A 6,419-nucleotide genomic window follows, 5' to 3' on the forward strand; every position below is an offset into this window, starting at 1 on the left:
ACACTTTTTAAATTGGGGGCGACACAGTCCAAACCTACAAATAAGAAACATTTCTTCACATAAAGCAATATTTTAGATATAAACCCATTGCATGATTCCACTTTAATTAATCATTTCCTAATTATTTATGCTATAAATAAATAAGGTACACAGGGTAAGTCAATACAATAGATTTTGGACTGCCGAAATGGTATAGTGGGGATTTTAACCTGGATCTCTCAGACCTTAGGCTAGTACTTTTAACTCCTACACCGCACTGGCTGCCGCTGTAGTGTTTCATCTCAGTCCCTTTAAACGGGGAGAGGAGAACTCTGGAAACAGTAGGAAAAATGCAGACACCATTTCAGTTGCAGGGGTAGCAAACGTGGGATGTTTTGGATTAATCATCCTGAGCAACACCAGGAGAACATCCGGGTGCAACTGGACTTTCTTAAGAAGAGAGGATGAGGTGGGCTTTATCATATACACATCAAAGAAGGGCTGGAGGTTCTCCCCCAGAAGAAGATACCTGAGAACTTGCAGCGAAGTGGCTGGCTACCAAGTGGCCAAAACCTTGGGGAGGAGACTGATTCACTGATGGGTTACCACCATGCCTGCCTGCTGCCAGGCACCCAGCTTGGTGTATCAATGTAATTTTGTCAGCAAATGCAAGTCCTCCTGACTACAAAATCTAATTACTATCAAGCAGCCAGGTGAGCTGGCTTAACTTATATTGACCTTGCCCTGAGTGATCCCTACCAGCCTGCCTCAGGCAAGAGTGAAGCCTCCTCTTGTTCAGGTGCAATCGCCTTTTGTTGCCTCTCTGGGAAACCTCCTCCACCTTCACTCAGTCAGAGCCAGGAAATCCATAGATTCTCATCTTGGATTCGCTCTGGATTCCTGTACTTTACAATCATTTATTTAATATTATTTTGTGCTAGCTCCTTGATGGTACACTAGCCAAAGTGCGGTCATCTCATCCCTTCCACTTGCTTAGAGGCTGCCAAACCTGCTTTTGTTTCTTTGGTACTCTGCGATATTTCCTTGCCACACAGGAACATCTTACCTTTTTATTATTCCACGGAACCTTTAGAAGAGTCCACATGTGTCTAGGATACATGTGAAGGAGAGCACATGTGGTAACATACTATACCACACTGGCTCTCTGTATTTCCTGAGAACCAAACCCCCTGGTGATGCAGTGGAGATGCTAAGTGCTGCATGACAGCTGTCAGCTGGCTCAAACAAACAAACAAACGCCTTCTCCCAACTTAGACTAGCCTGAAAGATGGCCCGCTACTTTGACATGGCTGATCTGGCCACCTGGATTCATACCACAGTGACATTGAGACTAGACTACTGTAATGTACTCTACATTGGTCACCCCTCAAAGTTGACTCAGAGACTCCAGCTGGTGCACAATGCTGAAGCTTGTTTGCTCCCAGGAACTAGGCAGAACATGCATATCCCTCCCCTTTTGCAGTCATTCTATTGCCTTCCCATCAGTTACCAGGTTCAATTCAAGGTCATCACTGTCACATTCAAAGCCCTTCATGGCCTCGCCTCCTCATATTTGTGAGACCATCTCTCCCGCTATGTTCCACTGTGGGAACTTCGCTCATCCAAACATAGCCTTCTGCAGATACCACACCGCAAATGGGCAAAACCAACAACTGCCTGTACATGTGCTTTCTCTGTGGTAGCCCCCACCTTATGGAATGGCTTGCCTTGGGGGTTCAGGAAAGCTCCCACTCTCCTGGCTTTCTGCAAATGATGCAAAACTGAATTATTCCCGGAGGGCTTTCTACCTAGAATATAGGAGTGTGTCATAGCTTAGAGGGATGCTTTGACAAGGATGGGGACTATATGCTATGCTATTGGATACTGTATGCTGATGGAAATATGTGCTACTAGGGAGTTTCCATGTTGCTTAACATGCCATGTATTTTAGTTATAGTTTCAGAAAGATTTCATCTCTATGCTCAACTTTATGGTTTTTTTCAACTTTTCTGCTACTGTATCCTATTGTATCTGTTTCACTGAATGTCTTGTTGTTCATTATTGTACTTGCACTGTGTAATCCATCTTGGATCTCAGTGAGAAAGGCTGACAATAAAACAAACAAATTAATTAAATACATCGCCGCATAAGCTCCAGCAGCCCAGGGAAAACTCCTGACATATTTTATTTTGCTCTTATTTTTGCACTATATGTGAGTATGGGAAAAAGTTGGTGCCCAGAACAGGCATCAGAAGGAACCTCTCTCTTAAGGTCAGGGCTTTTTTTCAGCAGGAATGTGGTGGAACGGAGTTCTGGAACCTCTTGAAAATGGTCACATGGCTGGTGGCCCCGCCCCCTGATCTCCAGACAGAGGGGAGTTTAGATTGCCCTCTGCGCCGTCGAGCGGCGTGGAGGGCAATCTCAACTGCCCTCTGTCTGGAGATCAGGGGGCGGGGCCACCAGCCATGTGACCATTTTCTCCGAGGGCAACCCACTGAGTTCCACCACCTCTTTTCCCAGAAAAAAAGCCCTGCTTAAGGGTGTATATATTCCTCTATATTTTGGAGGCCAAGGGGGAAAGGAAGCTGAGGCCAAACCACTGTCACCGTTTCCTGTATTCACTTCCTCGTCTGGCAGCCTGTAGGCCCATTTAATTTCCCACCATCTTGTCTTTCCCCTTGGCCCCTCTGCTGCCCGGATTCATCCCCCATCAAGGGAGCCTGAGGAAATTTCCCCTCTTCCATTTCCCACCCCCTTAGATCAATTTCCTCTCTTCCTTTTCCTGCCTCACCCCCAGGAGAGCAGTCCAGGCTCTTCGGGCAGCTGGGTGGGGAAGGGAGGAGAACAAGGGCAAGACAGCAGTGAAGGGGAAGGACACACGTAGCAAAGAGGCCCCGGCATTTTGCCCTCTTGGTTCCCTCCCACAGGAATAAGGATCTGCAAGCATACAAAATGTCATGTGCATTTAGGCTCTCAATTTTTTTTTTCTGGAGAACTTTCTAAGCTGAAAATGCCACCAATATCTACTTCAGGTAAAGAGCTGAACAAATCTGTGGCTCAGTTTTTGAAGCTCCATGTCAGGAAATCCCCTCCGACAAGCTGTGCCGTCTGGGATCTTCTTGAAACAAAGTCCTTTTCTGCACAGATGATTTCCAGCAGTTCTGACCTCATACCACTTCAGGATTTTTTCTGAATTTGGCATGCTTAAGTCCCTCTTCATGTTTCTCTTTGAATTTTCTGCCTGTGCGTATTCCCTGAAGTATTTTTTCAATGCAGTTTTGATCCAGCTTTTTCAACTGTGCAGAATTTTCCTTGCAGTTTTTCTCCTCTGCCCTGTTCTGCCTCCCCCTCCCCCAGACCACTTCTCACAGATTGGGCTCTCCTAGGGTTGACAGGCCCCATGGAGCCCAAACTGGGAGACTGGTGTGTGTGTGGAGGTGTGTGTGTAACTTCTCTTTACATGGGTTCTATGGGGCTTAGAAAGCAACTTTCACAAAATTTTAAGAAAACAACTTTTTTTCTTTTAAACTTTTTAACAATTAATAAAATACAACTTTAACAAAAAAATTAACTTTTAAGTACAACCATACAAAAAAACTCCAAATCAACAATGTCCTTGAAAAGGCATCCAAGAAGTGATGATGTGTCCTCTCTCATCCATTTGAAGCAGCTGCACCGCAGGCTTCAGGCTTCTGGTTGGGAATTATAGCCCTGCAAAAATAACACAACCCCAGTGACACCAGCTACACACAATACACAAACACCACTTAAATCATATTTTACATACAATATTTGATTACCTTATTCAAGGTGATAAGAGCTTATAATTTATTTAGCTCCCTTGCAAACAGCCTCCTCCTCAGCAGCCTGCCTCTAGCTTCTGACTCCACCCCACTGGGCTAAACCAATTAACCTCACAGGGGTTACATGTGCACACTTGAAGGACTTACTTTGGGTGCACGTGAAGCACTCATGCGCTCCAGAGAACTTCCTTGTCATCTTTGAGTGGGCATTAAGTTGTCCTGAAGGGCGGTATATAAATTGAATGTTGTTATCATCATCATCGTCGTCATCCTGGGAATGACGTCATTCCTAGCATGACAGGGAAGTCCATTCTCCTCCTTTCCAAAGACAAGCCCTTTTTTGTGAAGAAAACTTAATGACTTTATAATGTCCTCATGTTGTTGTTATTGCATTGTGTTGGTTTGCTGCCCTGGTGCCCATGTGAGGCTCTCAGGTTGGACCATGGGGAGGGAGGGGGAGAGGGGGTAATAAATCCTAAACATGCTACCTGGAGCATGGCTGTTGTATATCAGGGATTTTTTTTAAAAAAGCATAATGATATTATGAAACAGCCAGGCCTCAAATGACCTCCTAAAAGCTCAAAAAAACACCCCAAAACCCCAGTTCTGGTAGGCCATTCTGTGGAAGGAAACCCACAAACCATACATCCAAGTATTTTATAAGCAATTTATAACTGCATAAATAAATATGGCTAGATCACATGTACACTTCTTTATCTTGCCTGATAGTAAAATCTTTAGTTTCTGTTGTTCAGAAATGTTCTGTAAACATTTAGTCCAGGGAGTAATATATTGGTTGCAAATTGAATGATAATGGGGGCAGCTAGAAAGGATATCAGCAATTGAGTTGACTTGATCTTCACAATAAGTACAATAACATTTCTCAGGGGGAATTCTACTAAAACAGCCCGTCATTTCAGATGAAAGTAACGCATTGCATCTAAGTAACATGAAAGAGCATTGATGTTTTGGAACTGTTAAAGAAATATTTAGCCAGTTCATACATTTTCTGCTAAGATAAATGAAAGTAAATAGGGAAGCATTTCTGGTCAGCTTTGAATTTTAGCATAGTCCAATCTTTTTAAAATAATTGGTTTTGTACAGTTAAAGATTTTTAGGGAATCCCTAGGATTTAAGCTTAAGGTTTAATATCGCAAGCTTTGAATCAATTGGGCTAAGCCAAGTTTACAACCAGGAGTTTTACATTTGTAAACTTTATCTATGTTTAATTTTAAAAAATACATTATGGTGCCTGACACTGCAATCCTAAAATCACTTATCTGGGAGTAAGCCCTATTGAGTAGGCTTGAGTAGGATTCTAAGAGCTAAACTAAACATTACATTTTTTAAAGAATCGAGTCCAGGATCCAGGGCTTGACTCTTGTCTCCCCACAGCCTCTCAACATCTGTGCAGACTGTCTGTTTAGAAATAAAGAAGAGCCCAACTGAGGTAGGAACAACAATGTGAGGTATGAGGAGTTCTGGCCTTCCTCTCAGCACCTTTTCCTGACCAGAAATAGTGCTGGGGGTTATTTCCTCCATTTTGGCTCCTCAATGTGCACAGAATACTGCGCAGGGAACAGTTTGTAGAGGAGCAATTTAGATCAGGAAAACAGCACGGTCAGGAAGGATAAAATGCCCCCTCCAGCAGCACGACTCTCCTTATTATGTGACCCTCCCTTCCACCACCCAGCTTCACTGAATTCAAACTAAAACAACAATAAAATATTGGAAAGTTGTTTCCCACTGTTTCATGTAGTTTGTCCCTGTGTACAGCGGTTTTGGCTCTTGAAAATGCCTTTGTGGGGGGACAGGAGCCCTTCACCCCTCCACACTGCAGTCCTCAGCAGGGTTGGGCCCTCATGAGATTTTAAAAGTAATAAGAAAAAACAGGCTCTAAAATGGTGGAACTCGGGGTTGAACCCATGAATTTGCCTCATACTGAATCAGACCCCACTGGCCCATCAAGGTCAGTATTGTCTATTCAAACTGGCAGCGACTCTCCAGGGTTTCAGGCTGAGGTCTTTCACATCACGTACAAGCTGATCCTTAGAGAAGATTGAAGCCAGGGCTTTCTGCGTGCCAAGCAGATGCTCTACCACTGAACCATGGCATCTCTAGGGTTGGGAAATCCTTAGAGATGGATGTAGAGCCTGGGGGAGGGCATCGATCCAGAGGAGTTAGCCGTGTTAGTCTGTAGTCGCAAAATAGTAAAGAGTCCAGAGTCCAGTAGCACCTTTAAGACTAACCAATTTGTTTGTAGCATAAGCTTTTGAGAACCACAGTTCTCTTGCATTTGACAAAGAGAACTGTGGCTCTCAAAAGCTTATGCTACAAACAAATTGGTTAGTCTTAAAGGTGCTACTGGACTCTTTACTATTTGGGGGGAGGGCACAGTTTGAGGAATGGGGGGACTTCAGTGAAGTATGATACCATAGAGCAAATCTTTGAAAGCAGATATTTTCTCCAGGGCATCTAATCTCTGTAATTTATAGATCAGTTGTAATTTAGGGGGGGGGGGGTCTCCAGGAACCACCTGGAGGTTAGCAACCATCTGACCCTCACAGACTCAGTTAAGAGCCTGGGGGTTATACTGGATCCAGCGCTACTACTAGAAAAACAAGTTAAGGCAGCCAT

This window comes from Eublepharis macularius, chromosome 4 (assembly GCF_028583425.1).
Source record: "Eublepharis macularius isolate TG4126 chromosome 4, MPM_Emac_v1.0, whole genome shotgun sequence".
NCBI lineage: Eukaryota > Metazoa > Chordata > Lepidosauria > Squamata > Eublepharidae > Eublepharis > Eublepharis macularius.